At 41.7% G+C, this 19,727-nt stretch overlaps 1 pseudogene; it reads left to right on the top strand.

Annotated features, from left to right (window-relative positions):
* Nucleotides 1–1,418: 1,418 nt before the first annotated feature.
* Nucleotides 1,419–1,537, top strand: LOC148506713 (5S ribosomal RNA; annotated as a pseudogene).
* The last annotated feature ends 18,190 nt before the right edge of the window (nucleotides 1,538–19,727 follow it).

Consider the following 19,727-nt stretch of genomic DNA (forward strand, 5'->3'; position numbering starts at 1 on the left):
ATTTCACATGTTGAAGCTAGTTTAGTGGCTGAGACAGAATCAGTGTAAAAATTAGCTTGGAGCGACGCCATCTTGCGAATTGCAACCAGACTCCATCTTAAAAATTAGAATCTGCACGATACCATTTTGCGAATGGCCGTCCAGCGCCATTTTAGAGAAACTCACACTAAAGTACATACGGCGATGCTATTATTAGCATCATGCGATCGCATATTATTAGCATTATGCGAACGCATATCTCCCCATATCCCATATACACATTAAATACGCACATTAGCGAATGGATAATTTCCTGCATGTGAACGCTGTTTATTAGCTGCATGCGTACACATCTGCCCCAAGTTAAAAGTCCTCACTACATAAATCTAACTAGCGTCTTTTCCCAAACCCCTAATATTTACACACTGCACACTCAAGTAAAAGGTTCCATAGCTTCAAAGTGTAATATTCAAAGTTTATTCAGTTATTACTAATGTTGTGAAATAAAGACTATTTTGATTTCTATGGTTTAGTACATGATAAGTAAACCGTGTTTGGAGTTGTACTGATCTACCCTGTCTCAACAGCTTTCCGATATCATCGGTAGAAGATCGCAACATGCATTCTCAACTTATGGACTGTAGAGAGTTAAAACACTAAAATGTACTATGTAATGTTAGCAGCTTAGATTTGCATGCGGTGGGAAAAAGGAGACAAAAGGCTGTCGGAGGCTGATCTGTGTCCATTTGAATCAACCTGTTAAATGTCCTGTAACAGATGCACGCGTACTGGGAGCCAATGGAACCATGCCAAACTTTTCTATTGTATTGCCTATTTCTGTAAGGGTATAAATGTGTGTTCTGACCCCAATCTGGAGTCTTCTTGCTGATGCTGATGATGGAGGTTTCTTGTCGATGCCGTTAACTGGTCCCAGTGCACGTGCGTATGTATAACTGTACCTTGGGTCTGTATGATTTCTTTGCGCTAAATTGTCTTTAGATCCCAGCGTGTAACCTACTGTTTTTATGTTGAATAATAACCTTTGTGCGTTGGAAACACATTTCTCAAAGTCTGAAGGCATTTATTTACTGTATTACTGCGTACGCAAATAGCGTCAATTCTAGAGGGTATAGGCAGGATTTAGAAAGTATAGGAAGGATTTAGAAGGTATAGGCAGGAGCGTATAGAGGTTTAAATCCAGTATCCTTACACACCACAGATCGGATCTGGATGAATTAACGTTTAAAGCAATAGAACATGTGGAATTGGGAGACAGAGGAGGAGATCTTGCAAATAAATTATCCAGACGTGACATGTACTGGATCTTTGAACTTGACACCATGATCCCTAAAGGTTTCAATGATAACTACGAAATAGCTCTTTAAGAAGATGGAGATGGAGAAAACATGTCAGAAGGGTACATGTTTTGTCCTAGTAATACCTATTGTCATACCTGGGTTAGAGCACCCAATCTCGTCAGATCTTGGAAGCTAAGCACCATTGGGCCTGGTTAGTACTTGGATGGGAGACCTCTAGGGAAGACCAGGTACGGTAGTTGTTCATGGGACATACAGGTATAAATCCCTCAGGACATGCGATCTTCGAAGCAATCCCTAATCTACTTTCCGAAGGATTAAGCAAGAATTGTTGGGACGAAGTAATCCCTAATCTACTTTTGAAGGCTACACTTGAAGGCTCATGACGTTACAATTGAAATGACTATACACATTTGAAAAGTCCATTAATGCACAGAGAAAGATCAAAGGAGAATTTCATTCATTTGTTTCATTCAGTTTTATTCATAATTTCAGGAATACACTGAACAAGCTCCATCAAAGTGTAATTTTAGGATTATATATATATATACACACATCATATACAACATAGATGTGATTTATATTAATAACACACTTATGTGTAGATGTTTGAATTTTATTTTAATTTTAAACAAGTCTGGATCGGGTGCTGAGAATAATTATGAATCGTGTTTTTTAATTAATCTTGTATATGCCCAATATATGGCTGGTAATCTATGCTGATACTAATATTATTTCCATTATGTCATAGGAAACAATAACTAAAAATTGCTACTTCCAGTATACAATAAATTATCAGGCAGATAGGAGTAATAAGATGGCGGTGGAAAAAGGAATCTCTGGGTGTTGTAAGATGGGCACGGGTGGAGACACCACTAGGAGTACCAAGATGGATGCCGCCAGCTATGGAGAACAGACTGGAGATGCCTAGGACAGCGGTGACGTATTGATGTGCAACACACGTGACCGGGGGATCGAGTGATCAGACAGCCTATCCTGGACAGCAAACGAGGATGGAGATGACGCGGGCGGAAGTGACGTGCGATAGAGACAGTCCCACGATAGGAACAGATCACAGTACACATGGATAAGCGGGCGGAAGCGCCGCGATGCCTAGACTTTAAGGGCGGAAGTGACGTGACGCTATACAGACGGTGCAAGGTGGGATTCACTAAACGATTAAGAGCCTTACGTGACTTGTATTAAAGAAGCGGATATACAAATCAATAATGCGGTAATAAAGAGAACAGCTTAATATAAAATTGAACAATTATTGCTTTCTAATGGATATATGCTAATCAGGAAGCCGGAAGTGATGTAACAAACGAGTCCTATCCCTATTTGAGGGGGTATAAATACTGGATACCCCATAAGAGCTAGGTCATCCCTTGAAGAAGTCCAGGATATGGACGAAACGAGTTGGAGGCTCCTACTCTCTTCCCACTCATGAACTTGCCATCAGATAAGCTACGATTTTTTATCCCTTTTTTATTCTGATAATTTTATAGCAATTATATATATATATATATATATATACACATTGTTTTTGTGTTGTTTTATGTATTTTATCCTTTATGTGGAAGGATATAATTGTTGTTTCTGATTAAAATTAATTTATACTTTTTAAATGAATTGTTTGCACTTTCATTAATTTGCACTTTAAATTACTTATGCACTTTTTGTACATGTTTATGAAATCTTGTTGCCAATTAATGGTGTCATTTATTTGGGGGTTTTTATTAATGAAATATTAATCGCACTTAGCACTTTAGGTGCGCAGTTCACCTAGCACTTTAAATAATATAATTTTTAGATTCATATATATATATATATGGTTATGTAAGCATGTAAGGCGCTCTATTCCAGATCTTGTATTTAATATATATATATATATATATATATATATGCACACACATACTGTATATATACATATACAGTGTATACACACACACACACACATATATATATATATTTATATGTATATATATATAGCATGAGAGATGGCACTCAAAAAACACTATTTGGCTAGGGGGTGCTAGGTCCAAAACAAGTTGTAATATAAACACCCTGTCACTAAGCAAGCTAATCGCCTGCAGAGTAAACAAAAACGTGAGTGCTGGTTTTTTGTTTACTCTGCAGGCGATTAGCTTGTGGTGGCAGGGTGTTTATATATATATATATATATATATATATATATATATATAATCTCTTACACAATCCACTGCCCGATCACTGTCCAGCAGTGATCGAGTCATAGGCAGAGCTTGAACAGGAGGGAGGGAGCATGGATGCCGCTGGCTGCTATACTACTCACACAAGCAGCTGCGCCGGGGACACACGGAGCACTCACTGGCAGCCGCATCAGGAGGAGAAGGGGGAGGTGGCTGGGCACAAAACAGCAGCTACTGGGTCCGGGAGGCTAAGGGGGAGGTGGCTGGGCACAAAACAGCAGCCACCAGGCCGGGAGGAGAAGGGGGAGGTGGGCTGGGCTGCAGGTACACAGCAACCGCCGCCGCACTGGGGGGAGGGGGTGGAGGGTGGGCCGGCCCGGGGACACAGCAGCGCCTGTAGCAGGGGGCCCGGGGACACAGCAGCAGGCAGCTGCGCCGGGAGTAGATAAAGCAGCTCCAGATACCTGGGGGAAATAGCAGGAGCTGTGGCTACTGCTTACAACTAAATCAGGGAGAAGGGTCACACAGGCTGCCCGATCACTGCTGGCCACAGTGATCAGGATATACTGGAGCCTGTAGCAGCACCGGGAGGGGGCTGCCGCCAGATGCCCGATCACAGTGGCCAGCAGTGATCTGGACATACTGGAGGGTCAGCCACAAGTGCAGAGGAACCAGCAGGTAGGCAGCTGCTGGAAGATTAGCTTCCCGCAGCGCCTAGCCTAGTGGGCACTTCTGACTGGTTGCATCAGATGCAACCATATCAGGGAAAGTATAATAAACAAACAGTAGGCGCTAACTTTCTGGGTGGTTAAAACTCACAGAATGAAATAGTGTAAACAGCAGCCCCTAAACAAATTGGGGAACTGGACCCCAATAATGAGAAATTCAAAAAATATACGAGGCGCTAGTCAAATTACAAAAGGTTTAATAGATAAAACATTAGAAAAAATACTACTATTAAAAACAATAAATTGAAAAAATAAATAAATACATATAAAAAAAAATGTATGTATTGTTTAAAAATAAAAACAGAAAAAAGCCTCTTAGAAGTAAAGAATACAGTGCATCTAATATCCAGTATGCATAATTTTGACAGTCCTGTTTATGCAATCGCACATAATATATAATGTTACAAAAAGAATCAATCAATAGAATATTTTCCACCTATTTCATGAGTTCTTGATATTACCAGGAAACCGTTTATAGCAAGATCAAAACTTGTTTAGCTAAAATAGCATGATCCATGAGTGACCAGTCTGTAAATGATTAACTGTGGACGCACAGAGAAAAATGATCCAAGGATGATGTATAAATGTTCCAGTATGAAAAAAGGTTCCAATATAAAAAAATAAACTGTGGATTTATTTATTCATGATTGACAGGAGGAGTGTGTAGAAGATAAAGCATGCATGCATAGTTGGAATTTATCCAAATACTCCCTCCCTCGTGGTGTCCCTTATATATAGTTTAGTGTTGAAATCTTGTTACTTAGTAGCTGTGTAGTTACCAGTTTTTCCGATGTTGATATGGTGCTCAGACGCTCAGTATATTTAGCCATCACTGATATAAGCAACCAGGACAACGGAAGAGGGACCCGTCTGTTCTTTCTCTTATGCCTCTCTATGTGTGGGCAAAAAATACGTGTTTCTCTGCCTCTTTGGCTCGTCGGCGGCTTCCTCAAAGTATCTTTGAGGAAGCCGCCGATGTGCGATTACATAAACAGGACTGTCATAATATTATGCATACTGGATATTAGATGCACTATATTCTTTACATCTTAGAGGCTTTTTTCTGTTTTTATTTTTAAACAATTCATAAAAAAATTTTATATGTATTTATTTATTATTTCAATTTATTGTTTTTAATAGTAGTATTTTTTCTAATGTTTTATCTATTAAACCTTTTGTAATTTGACTAGCGCCTCCTATATTTTTGTTTTTTTGAATGTCAGGGAAAGCCCAGCCTGGTGTAGTCGCATCTGATGCGACTATGCCAGGCAAGTGGTTAATGGATGGAGAATGAGAAAAAAAAAAAGCAATGTTTCTAGGTTACCGTTTTTTCTCCAATTCCTACACAGCCCAAACAATGCAGGTTGTGAAAGTGCTTTGTCTGATGGCTCATTTTGGTTGAGTCACCCAGTGTCACATGCTGGAGCTGATTCTAAGTCGCAGCCAATGCCAATGATCATATAAATTAACTATTTTTTTTTTCGATTACACATCTAAATCTCAAAAAAATCACACGGCGCATGCATCCCACAGTGTGTGTGCACAGAGTTGCAGGACCGATTGAAATATATTGGGCATTCCTGGCCGGTGACTAAAAAGATGCACATAGATATTCCGACTGATGGACATGTTATTAGAGGCCATACTCTTGAGAGAGATTCTGCACCTAGTATATTGCTGGTGCAAGGCAGGACACATCCAAGAATGGCAATAGATATGCCTATTGATGAAACTTGACACACCCTTTGGGTGGAGTGTGGCACACCCCTTCATCAGCATGCCTTGCTATCCACTGTAATCTCCCTGAAACAAGTTTTGAAAAGTAGGAAAGTATGGCAAAGGGCAAAAAAAACTAACTGGCACATGCTCAATTCTGCATCAGTTCCCAAAAAGAAACAACTTAAATTTACACAAAGTTTCAGAAATGAAAGAGACCAGACAATTCAGTCCAAAGCAATATTGTGTATAGACACCAGCACAAAGTACACTACCATGATGCTAGTCTGGTACTTGAAATCAAGTGTCAGCCTTAAATTATTTTGGGGCTATCACTACTTTTATTTGGTAGTTAGAGGTGCCAGCTTAGATAATAACTGTGCCCAATACTAGTGTTTCAGTATAATTGTTGGGAAATGTATTTAATCTTTATTATACTTCTGGCACTATACAGTATGTTTATTCTTTTAAAATAGCAAACTAGTTGTAATAAGTTGTCTTCTTAATGTTACAATAATGCATAATAGATGGTTTAAAAAAGTTTGTTTTTTAATCTACTGAGAAAGTAATTTTTCAGCTACTGTTGCTCTTCACTTATTATATATTAAAATCATTGGTCTGTTTGTCTGTCTGGCTATGCTTTCGGACACCCCTGCAGAGATTGGGATGAAACCAATGCAAGGTGGTTCAGTTGGATCCTGGCCAGGTTTTAGGGGGGTTAGAGTTCTGGTCGGATCTCCCCTTGGTGTACGCTGGGCAGAACTTTGACCCGGGATGCCTGTTCTGGACCTTCCACTGAATGGATTTTGATGAAAGCTTTGCAGAGGGGTGGCAATTGGTCTGGGATGCCTAATGGAGTGGTTGAGGTAATGGTCGGACTTCATGGCGAAGTGCGTCGGGGAGAACTTTCCACATGAGTGTGTTGGAAGAACTGCTAAATATTTTTAAAATGTTGACAGTTACTTCCAATAGTTACTTCAGCTAATGTGTTAAATAAATGGTTGTATGCAGCAATCACAACTGAAGTTCTTCCTGTGTCAAACCATTATCTCTTTTTAGCCATGTGTCAATATGGTGGCTTCAGAATCAGAACACCACTTTTTTTCTGACTGGAAAAGCTCAATGTTTTAATCTGCCTGTGTGACTTTATCCTGGACACTTCTCAGAGTGGATGAGTCATACACTTGATGGACAAAACTATCAGATTGTTTTGTAGTTTGGGACAATGTGTGGACATGTTGCTTCATTCACTATACTGAACGGAGGAATCCATGCAATATGCACTCTAAACACACACTGAAACCACCTTCCACCTAGAGTAGATTAATGAAGGAAAATTAAATGCATAAGAATGTCTACAAATAATTTAGTATGTTTAGGTTTTCTTTAAATACGATGCTGTTTGTTTTGCATTCAAAATATTGACATCCTCTTCTTTTAAAAAGAAATGATTTCCAACACCTTGGTATGCAATGCTGACAAGAATCCTCTGCTTACACCGTAACTATTTACAACCTTTCAAGCACCTTTCTAGGCTCGGCTCCTGGCTTCCCTTTCCCCATGCTGTGAATGTGCTGTTGATAGATATTCCTTTCTATACATTTGACTGCCATCCGCTAAGTGATTATTTGCTCCGCCATCTCTTTTCAGGGATACACATGAATGATTTCTATTGTTAAGGTGTAGCTTTAGTTACAGATATTTACTCCTAGACCTCTCATACATTATTATTTCAGGAAAACAAATAAAGAACTTCAGGCCAATAAATTTTCCCTGCAAATATGGAGCATGCGTTTATAGACAGTATGATTGTATACAGCAGCTCAGTGTACAGTGGCACGGTATATTCCTATGGTTTCAAAGCATAAATTACTGGCACAAAATGTGAGCTAGTTATACAGGTTTGATTATACTATAGTATTGTTAGTAACCCACCTTCTTGCTAGATCAACCCACAACTGGTCCACCGTCCATACGATCCCAAACTCCACTGTGATGAGTGTAAACATTCTTTTGAGAAGTCCCTTTAAAAGGCGGCATACTAATAGGATTCCAGTAAGTACAATATATAGAGAATTTCTCTTCTATCTGTATTATTATGGGTTTAGTTTATCCGCTTTTACGTTCGGGATAGGCTGCGGGAGGGTTAAGGTTAGGGATAGGCTATGGGAGGGTTAGGGTTAGGCTGCAGGAGGGGTGGATTACGGGGAGGGTTAGGGTAAGGCTTGTTTTACTTACAAAAATCTGTCGGGATTTTGACTGTCAGAGTGGGTTACTCGCTGATACCAAAACATTTTTACAGCTATTTAAAGTGTCTTTCAGGCCCTTGAGCAATTTTGTAACTGTTCATTTGGTATTATCCATATTCTTCTCCATGAGACCTTCACAAGTAAACAGTCCACTCATAAATGAAGCCTAACAAATGTGTATTGCTATTAAATAGAGATGCACCAAATCCCAAACTACAGCAGGTTTAGCCTAAATGACTAAGGACCTGATTCAGACCTGGACGCTAAGAAGCGTTCGCTCGTAGCTGGCCGATATTCGCATTCTGCGCACGCGTGGGCGAACCAGTGCGAAAGCTCGGGAAGCGTTCGCTCGCTGTGCATAAACTGCCCGGCAGTGTGAGTGGCAGGAGAAACCTTATGTGGGTGGTGACAGGGGCTGGCCACTAGAAACGGGGGAATGGAGGTGCGAACACAGGCGTGTCTGAGCGTCTCAACGACGTTGCAGAGGCGTGCATAATTAACAGGCAGCGTCATAGTACACGTCACCTGGTTGTATTTCACACTGAAGTGATCGCAGTGCTTGCGGCAGGGTATAGTCAGCCTCAAGCGCTGCGATCTTATCTGATGGTCCTCGATGTACCGATGGTTACATACACTTCCTGGAGATGACGTGCGCAAGTGGGCATCTGCATACACAAAGTGATCGCATGCCAAGACATAGTGGGCGTGCTTATGCCTTGCCGTGCGATCGCCTGCCTTGCTGGGTGCGTGCCGGATTTGCATACGCTGTGTGCGAGCGAACACATCTAGCTAGCAGGTCTGAATGAGCTCCTAAGTCCCAGCTCTCATCCTAACTTGCTACTACATGCTCCCTCCTCCCTGTCTTCCCCAACTGTATCACACCCATCTGTCTGCCCCTCCCCTTGAGAATGTAAGCTCTTGCGAGCAGGGCCCTCTACCCTCTTGTGCTTCTCCTTACTATATGTTCATCTACCTCTTACTCACCACTAGGACACCTAACACTTGGTGCCTATGCTTTGCTGCTTATGTGGGTGTTATGGCCACCTATGTATCAATGTATATTATCCATGTCCTTGTCCTTCATTGTATTGTATTTTACTGTAAGTCACTTTTTGGATATGTACCTTGTAAGGCGCTGCGGAACACTTGTGGCGCCATATAAATAAACGATAATAATAATAATAATAATAATAATGTGCATTTCTGACTTTTGGCTGCAGTGAATTTATGTCCTTCACACTAGAATTACAGAACCAGGAATTGGTTTTAGTTGGTAACCCCATTGCCTAAATTCCTAATAGTCTGTTAGCCATACTTATTTCTTATCTACACTCATTTAAATATTTTAGTAGTTTTAGCCATTATTGCACCGTGTCACTGTACAGTATTCTACCAAATATTTAATTTTGCTCATTATCTGAACCCTATCCTAAACACCGTAATGGCTGCTACCAAATTATTTCTTCAGAAACATTTAACACTTGGTAATTGGTTCATGCCTCTGATAACCTCATCATAGCCCTGAGGTGACCACTGAGCTCTCGGTTAGGTGGCTTCATTTATGACCAGATAATTATCACTATAATGGAGTTATTAGAGGCTTGCACTCTTGGCCATATTTTCAAGCTAAAAATCATATTCTTATTCGTATATGTGCATCATAGTGTTAATATTTGTATTTATAATGCTATATGTACTTTATGTATATTGCATTTCTTTAAGCATACTTTTAGTTGGTATTTGGGTGCTAGGTCCACCAAGCAAAGAGGCTAAATGTGTGGATAATAAGAAACATATAAAAGGATACAAGGTCTGAGGTGGAGCGCCCGCCGGTACCCTGACTGGGAATTGGTATGAAATACCGTCAGCCGCATGGCCGGCGGTTCGATTCCCGTCAGCGGCAGCCCGACAGAAGTAGAGTGCGACGCAGCGGAAGCCCGACAGCGCTGGAAATCACGATCGTGGATAGGTAAGTATCCACTAACCTAACCCCCCTAACCCTAACCCTCCTTAGGGGTGCCTAACCCTAAGTCCCCCCCGGGAGCCCTAAACCTAGCCCTCCCCCCCCCCCCCGTGGCTGTCCACTCGCGGCGCCCGGCATCACTACGATCGTGATGCCAGGCGCTGGTCTCCCGCCGTCGGCGAAATGCGGGCATCTACATCTAGACGCCCGGCATTTCACCCTTGCCGGGATAAGACAGTCGGGAAGCCGGCTGCCGGTATTTAGGCAGTCGGCTTCCCGATTGCCTCCCCCCTGACTGCATCCCGCAGAGCCGTAACTAGACTTTTTGGTGCCCTGTGCCAGAAAGAGCATTGGCGCCCCCCTCATTTTTCAAAGGGACATAATGCACCCAAAAAAGGGCCATGGCTTCATGGGGAAGAGCCAGGGAAAGAGCTAGGAGAGGCCAGGAGATGCTGGGGATGGAATAAGAGGAAAATACAAGTAAGAATGATAATAAACAGAAATTTGACAGGCCCAAACAGCGTCCCCTGACCTGTGGTGCCCTGTGCAATGGCACCGGCCGCACTACCCTAGCTACGGCCCTGGTATCCCGTCTGGGGTATCTGGCTTATACATAAGAAAGTATTATTCTTCTGTGTTGTGGCACGGGTCACTGGAAGCATTAGGTTGGAGTGTTTTTCCTAGTAGAACATGTGATTCTTGCATTATATAAAGGATTAGAACTACTTTGTTAACAGACTATTCACTGAGACTGCCAAGACTTTGACACTGTGCAGTAAGAAACACCACACAGCAAGATGATGTAAAGGCTTGTATGATTAGCTGCTTTTACATTTGCAATTAGAGCTGTTAATTACTGCTCTGAGCGACACTTTCAAACACACCATTCTGCTGCATGTGTGAAATAGCAAATAAAATATGTAATGTGTCCGTACTTTTTGGGACTGAGATACAAGTTCACTAAGTGTATTACACAGACCCATCAACAAAGAAACATTAGTTAACAAACCTAAACAACTTATTCTCCCAAAGGTAAAGACAAGAATGGATAATATTGCTAAGTGTATGTCAAGGTTAGATAGATGCAGCTTCCTCTGCCTTTTGTTGTGGACCCCAGTGAGTTTGTAATGCTGTAGTCTGTAACACGTGCATGTCTGGCTTTTGTTTGTCACTCTTCCAGTATTAGCTCCATCTTTACTTGTGAAAAGCTATATCGGAAATAAATAAAAAGAGCTAATACAAGCAGTACATTACTTCATTCAATACAAGGCATGTGCGTTTCATAAAGTGTCACAGGTTCTTTAGCACTAAGGAGAGCTCCAACTCTTCTGCCTGGTAGACTAATGACACAAAACATTTATATATTCTTTTTGTCCACATAGAGTATTTATTATTGTTGCCAGCTTGTGTATGCTGGTTTAATCACACATATTATGTGTGAGCTATGTTACTAAGACAACAATCTGAGCAGCATTCAACAATAATATAATATTTGAAGGCCAACATATTGTTTAAATTGAGTAATGAGTGCCTATAGGCCAGGGATTCCCAACCACAATCCTCAAGGTACACTAACAGTCCAGGTTTTAAGGATAGCCATACTTGAGCACAGGTGACTTAATTAGTACCTAAGTTATATTGATTTAACTGCCTGTGCTCAAGCATGGATATCACTAAAACCAGAACTGTTAGTGTGCCTTGAGGACCGAGGTTGGGAATCACTGCTATAGGTTATATAGGAGTCATTTAAAACCAAAACCAATTTTGGGGTTTGGTTCTAGATTATTCTAAATTTCCATGTAAACATACCATACAAATATTATGGCTTTATTACGTATTGACCCATTTTGGGGTGGCTAGTTATCAAAGTGAGAAGGTCTCTACAGGCAATTTCTCAGGCATAGCGTTGAGAGATTTTGTAACATGGTCTGTGTGCAAATCACCACAGGACTCTGGAGCGTAGCCAAATGTTATGGTTGCCTTGAAACCCCTCTCCCCAGTCCAAACCATGAGCACAACAGCAATAGTAAATAATACAATTTTACTAGAGATGCATGTTATAACTACCTCCTCAGTATCACAAATTAAATAATTAGTACACTCGTGGATGTTTTAAATTGTGTCAGTCAGTAAGTAATGGATACACCTGTGCACCAACTAGAAGACCTGGAAAACAATACACTGTTAGGGGTGCACTGCTATAGACCATCTGTAATAATAATTATTAATACTATATAATAATACTCTATCCAGTGCATAAGAAGACCAATGTGTACATATATGTTCAGGGCTGGTGCTAGGTTCTTCTGCTGCTCCCCCAGACTTAAGTACTTACTTTAATTGTAGAATCGTGCCCACATCTGACATAAGAACCTTCAGCTCAGGCAGGATGGCCATACCACCACATCTAATGGGTTACTGTGATCGCTGGGCCTGTATATGTTGGAATTCTGACATACTGGGCCTGATTCAGACCCGGTCGCTATGAGGGTACGCTCGCATGATGCGTATGCAAATATTTGAAAGTGACGCGGCGGGGAGCGATCGCTCGCCAAGGCATAAGCACGCCCATCGTACCTGTACGAGTGTTCACTTTGTGTATGCAGACTCCCCTTAGTGTATGCAGAGACGCCCACTGCCCCACGTCATCTCCTGGAAGTTTATGAAAACATTGGTACATCGACCACTATCGGATGTGAACGCAGTGCTTGTGGTAGCTTTTTTTTACCGCAAGCATTGCGCTGCCTGTTAATTATGCACGCCTCTAAAACGGCGTTTAAACACTCGGGCACGCCTGTGTTCGCATCTCCAACCCCCCGTTTTTACTGGACTGGCCCTGTCACCACCCACAAACGGCCTCTCCTGTCACTCTGCTGGGCTGGTTTTGCTGTGCGAGCGAGGGATCTGTGACCGCACAGTGTAGTTCGCGCATGCGCACTGCGAACCATACGCATGCGCAGATTAGCAACCATCGGCAATTGCGAACGGACTGCAGATACCGTCCGGGTCTGAATCAGGCCCACTGTATACTACACTTTGTATCATGCATATTATAGCTGGACCTCTTCATAGAAAGTCCACACTCACTCCAAAATCAAGCATTTGAAAAAAAACCTCTAGAATTCCTGCGTTTGCCCCTGCGGAGAGCTGCATTAGTGTGTCTTTTACTCATACTTGCCAACTCTCTCTGATTGTCAGGGAGACTCCCTGAAATAGTAGCAATCTCCCTGTCTCCCTGAAGAGTCTAGCAATCTCCCTGATTGCACCTTACCCCCATTATAAAGCTGTTATATATTAAAAAAACAGAGATATGTACATTCAAATAGGATCATTAGTATAATTTCCCTTCATTGGTTACAAGGCACAATGATCCCTATGGCAACATGCAATTTCTGAAAAGTATCAGTGTGTTTTCGTCAACAAGTAGATCTTACTAACTGCACTGGGGCGGGTGTAGTAGGTATTACCGCCGGACGCATGTACGGCAGATCAAATCCTGACAGCGGCAGCCCGGCAAGGGTGAAAATCCTGATCGTCCCTAAAGTAAGTATGGCTTACCTAATTCTCCCACTAACCCTCCCTTAGGGGTGCCTAACCCTAACCTCCCCCCCAAGTGCCTAACCCTAATCCCCCCTCTAAGTGCCTAAACCTAACCCTTCCCCGCCGCCTAACCCTAAGTCCCCCCTGGGAGCCCTAAACCTAACCCAATCCCCCCCGCGGCTGTCCGCGCCCGGCGCCCAGCATCACTTCGATCAGGCTGCCGGGCGTCTGTCTTCCGGCGTCTAGTTAATGACAGGCGTCTAGATTTAGACGCCTGTCATTAATACCACGTTGGGATTAGAACGTCTGGAAGCCGGCGGTCGGGATTTAGACCGTCGGCTTCCAAACTACATCCCATTGGGGCTCGTTTACATGTGGCTGTAAGTCAGGTTTATGACACGCCTCTCACATGTAGCAGTACACGCCCACTTTACCGCCGCGCTCATAGGTGCTGCTTTCACACTCCCTGAAATGCTTTTTCAAAAGTAGGCGAGTATGCTTTTACTACCTCCAAGTCATACTGAACAGTGGCTGCAGCAGCACTCCTCTATAACAAAACTTCCTGTGTAGCAAACACTTCCTGTATTACAAATGGATAGCAATGATGCATTCCACATCTACAGATCTGGTTGTTTGTAACATGGTAGATCCATAGAACTACACACTGCAGAACAAAGCCCCTATTCCCTGCAGCCAGACCTGGTAAATGACAAATCACCTGGAAGTACCCAAGATGTCCTGAAGACTGGATAAATGTATGGTCCATTCGTAGTAAGTGTGATGCACTGAAAACTCATATATAACATATGTTCATGTTCCTCTGCGAGTAAACAGCTAAATTGCCAAGTTAGGAGATGACATGATCATATCCACCACACAATGATCTGGGCAACCCTATGAGGTTTTTTAGACTGATGTATCCAAGAAACTGTCATGTATGAAAGTGCTCATGATTTAACAAACTTTGGGGTCTATTTACTAAGTATTGGATGGAGATAAAGTGAACGGAAATAAAGTACCAGCCAATCAGCTGTGTTTCAGAAATGACAGGAGCTGATTGGCTGATACTTTATCTCCATCCACTTTATCTCCTTCTAAGGCTTAGTAAATAGACCCTAGCATCAGCAAATCACAGACACAGTGACAAACTCTGTTGGAAGCCTAAGTCATTGTATTGGGCTGTTTCATCATGTTGTTACAAATGAAAAGAAATGCATAGCTCCGCTGCAAAGTGTGACCAGCTTTAGCTCTCAAAGCTACTCTCATGTAAGGGCTGATGCTCCAGAATCTTGGGTGGTGATCTTGGCCATCCGGAAGAGTTTTCAAGTCTCCCAGAACTGCCTCCATCCATATGGTGCCGCCCACTTCCTTCCCGAGTGAAGTAGACAGCCGGGTGGCCGATGATGTGATTTGCGCTAATTTGCATAATTGTAGCCACACCCTCTTCCTTACAATGCTGGCAAAATACTTTTACTTACACATAAGGCTATTAACCAAACCACACCAACATACATCTATTCACTCATTTCAAAATATCTCCCAACCCGACCTCTCCGCTCAGCACAAGATCTGCGTCTCTCATCCCCACACATTACTTGCTCCCACTCACGGTTACAGGACTTTCTTCGGGCTGCACCCACTCTATGGAATGCCTTACCATGCACAATAAGACTTTCCTCTAGTCTCCAATCCTTCAAGCGTTCCCTGAAATCTCACCTCTTCAGGTAAGTTTATCAGATTCCAGAACCGCCCACATAACCTTCATAGCTTCCATATCTAATTACATCTCCTTTCACAGTCCACACATAACCTCACACATTGTCTTTCACATCCTCCTGATATTTGGCCAACATTCCTGTGTGACTGGATCATGCAGCCCACCAAGAAACTCTCCATTCTGGCTGGACCAAAATTGCAATATATAGCACCTATCCTTGTGTATCAATGACTATTTCCCTATAGATTGTAAGCCTGCGAGCAGGGCCTTCCTACCTATATATCTGTGTGTTATTACCCAGTTTTGTTCTATTTATGTTTCCAATTGTAAAGCACAACGGAATATGCTGCGCTATATAAGAAACTGTTAATAATAATAAATTGCAGCATTGTATAGTGGTCTCAGGGCCACGATGATGCAATGCTGCTACGCCCCCGCACCACCCACCTGTGCCGCACCACACCCCCACCTGTGCCAACCTGGCTGCTACCTCCAGGAAAGTCATCAAGTATGCTTTAAGCCTAGACTGGTAAGCACTAAAATCGGGGGAAAGGATTGTGTTGTCCCCTGAAAAAAAAACTATCCGCACTAGACTTTGACAGACAGGACTTATAGACGTTATAAAAGGGGAACATATATGGTCCCCCTGCAATAATGTCCTCGAGCACATGTCATGCTTCAGCATTATGCAGTCTGAATTAATCTGGGTTTGCGGATATCATAAGTCATTTTCTATGTGCATGCATCCTTCCAGCTGTACAGTTTGGTGGAGGAAAAATAATGTTCTGGGACTGTTTTTCATGATTTGGTCTGGGCACTTTAGTTCTAGTGAGGATAAATCTTAGTGCTACATGATACAATGGCATTTTAGATGATTGTGTGTTTCCAACTTTGTGGCAACAGTTTGAGGAAGGCCCTTTACTTTTTCCGCATGACAATACTCTTATGCAGAAAACGAGATCCATCATTAAACTGTGGAAGAAGTTGATTGACTTGCACAGAGCCATGAGCTCATCCCCATTAAACACCTCTGGGATGAATTGGAATGCCAACTGCCAGCCAGGTTTTATAGCCCAACATCAGTGCCCAACCTCAATGCTCTTATGACTGAATGGATGCAAATCTCTTAAAGCTATATCCCAATTTCCAGTGGGAAGGCTTCACAGAAAAGTGGAGGCTGTTGTAGCAGTAAACTGAGGCTAAGTCAATATTAATGAACATAGTTTTGGAATGAAATGTTTAACAAGCACATATGGGTGTAATGTTAAGAAGTCCACATAGTTTTGTAATGTAGTGTAACTTTGACAGTGCTGCAGTTTACACATGAACTCCATTAATGCCACAGTTTGTGATATTCTGCACGTTAGTTGTCTGAATGTCATCTGAACATCTTTTCTTTATAACTTAGGGGGAGATGTATCAATCCTTGGAGAGAGATAAAGTGGAGAGTGTACCAACAAATCAGATTCTAACTGTTATTTTGTGTTGGGTACGGTATGCCGGCGCTCGGGATTCCGACGGTCAGAATCCCAATGCCGGCATCCTGTCAGGGTTAGGATACGACACCTGTCGGTAAGTGTCCTAACCCGCTGCTTAAACCTAACCCTCCTCATCACAGCCTAAAACCTTACCTTCCTCACCGCAGCCTAAACCTTACCCTCCTCACCGCAGCCTAAACCTAACCTCCCCCCTAGTGCCTAATGGTGCATACACACAATCAGATATGAACGATTTTACAAACGATTTGAATGACTTAACGATTTCAGACAGTATTAAAATTAATGGAATTGTCCAAATCTGAATGCAAACATCAGATGTCAGATATCGTTATCTGACAAGCGAGAACGCACATCGTTCATCGTTGCAGTCACACATGTCAGATTTTCTTTCAGATATGAACGATTGAACGATTTTTACAATCGTTATCATTCAGATCTGACAGAAAATAACTCTAACCCTCCCCCTAGTGCCTAACCCCACTACTTAACATCGGGATTCCGTCACCTGCATTCTGAGTGCTATCCCCACGGACAGCTGTTATTTAAACTACATCTCATCATTTTTCTAGCACAGCCTGTAAAATGACAGTTAGAAGCTAATAGGTTGGTACTTTATCTCTCTCCAGGGCTTGATACATCTCGCCCTTAATTTGTGTCTTCTTGCCAAACTCTGCTTTGTTTTCTTGTGACTCTGATCCTTTGTCTTGCTATCCTAGGGGCTGATTCAGAGATGTACGTAACATCTTTACGCACATCTCTGATGATTTTAGCAATGCGCATGTGCTGAATCCAGATTTGAGGCTGCTGAGTCGCTCTTCGTGCCCCAAAAGCCGCTGCATATTGTTATGCTGCTGGCGTTTGGGGGCAGCAAATTGATTGCAGAAAATGGGGACGTGTTGGCCTTGCTTTCCGATTGAGCCAAAGCCAAGTGGCTGCATCCTTGGACACAGCTTCACTGGCCTTGGCAGTGTGAATTCACTGGATATACTGAATTACCTGATGGACACTCAGATGACCAATGTTCACACTGTTGATCAGATGCTGTCTCTCCAGACACAGTAGTGGATCAGAGAAGCCGACAGTGGGCATCTTTTTACACAAGACACCTCCTGCTGCTTCTGCATATTTTATCACAGCTGCTATGTACAAAGATACATTTGCTGTACACAAGCGTGCTCCTCTGAGTCATGCCCTTAGTTCTGACCTGCACGGTCTTCTCTAACCTTAAACTGGACTCTTATTTTTAGCCTGAGTTGCCAGCTCTGACTTTATTGTATTATTCTACTCTCTGTCAGCATCCACCTATCAAGATTGTGTTTAATGTCATCTACGTATGGAGCTAAACTATGGATTTAAATAGTGCAGTGCAGATGTACATTTCAGTTATTGAACTGAAAGACTAACCTTAAATTGCTCAGTAATGGTACACATACAAATGTCTATAGTATATGAACTTCTCAAACTCTTAACTTACTACAGTCCTGAAAATGCTAATGAAGCTAGACAGGTCTCCTGTAAGTACAGTACAAGCTGCTTAAGTCTGTGACAAATCATCTGTCATTAAATGTTACAAAACTGTATATGTGACATTGCTTTTTCCTATTGAGTAAAGCTCTCGTTATCTTGATGCATTAATTTGCTAAGACTGACTTTTCTATAGAATAATGCCTTTGTTCATCAGGGTGCCACATTTGGCAAACGTCTCATTAAATACGCCTATTGGGAATACCAGTCTGACCTAAATCTGAGAAAAGCCTTTTTATCATTTATGCGAAGGACGCTCTTGAAGGGAGCAGGGGCTGGACGTTTATTGTGGTTTTTTAAACAGATTTCTCATTAAGTTTTTTCTTTACATACTTCTACACATTTGCCTGTGTCTTATTTTCAGCCTTTTCTTTTTGTCTCGGGCAGACTATTAGACCTATATTCAGCATCCCTACACTACACAACAGGAGACAGCCCTTATTTATTTGTCCTTCATGTTTATTTCAAGCAGATTGGATCTCATTATTATGCAAACACTGCACATTACACAAGGCTGCACTAAAGGAAACTCATTATTATTTGTTCTACTAGATTCATAATTGATGCCCATTGTCAAGAGGCCACCAAATAATTATTAATTATGAGATCCTTAAAAAAGTCAACAAAATGTCTATTTCCTGCTTGCTTTTACAAGCAGCTTTGTCTCTAAAGCATTAAGCATTAAAACATTAGTTGTAGTTGTGCCATTTATCAGCACATACTGTATGACTATACTATAAAGTAGCATTTCTATTCATTGCACAAGTGGGATATTCCTGCCTGCCATGAATCAACAACTAAGATCACGTTTTTTTTTTTTTTAAAGTAACACAAGATCTCTCATTTAAAGAATCCTCAAGGAAGATATCTATCAACACAAAAATATGTCTTACAAGACCATCCGTGACAACGGAAGACTTGATCCCTATAAATGAACGTTTGTAGTGGGATTTACTTTATTTGTTTTATGTAGAGAACCATTTTAATCCTTAAACAAAATAAAGAAGTCCTTTGTTCTTTTAAAAATTATGCTTATATAGATGAATTGAGAAACATGAATAAGAGGGATATGAAATGTGATCCAAGAACAAGTCTATTCTAACAGATAGTTTACACAGTTTGGTGCGGTAAGAAATGTCTACACCATATTAAACGGCTGTATTCTCTATATTTCTGCTGTCAAATGTAAGTAACTTAAGCTTGGTCAAAAATGTAACACATTCTACTTCTTTTCTGTTTGTTTTTAGGCTGTAGATTATTCTAGACATTAACGGCCAGAAAAAGGCCTTCTATTGGAACTGTAGTGGGTCTTCTCTCCAACGCCA

This window comes from Taudactylus pleione, unplaced genomic scaffold, assembly GCF_031769625.1.
Source record: "Taudactylus pleione unplaced genomic scaffold, aTauple2 ptg000397bl, whole genome shotgun sequence".
NCBI lineage: Eukaryota > Metazoa > Chordata > Amphibia > Anura > Myobatrachidae > Taudactylus > Taudactylus pleione.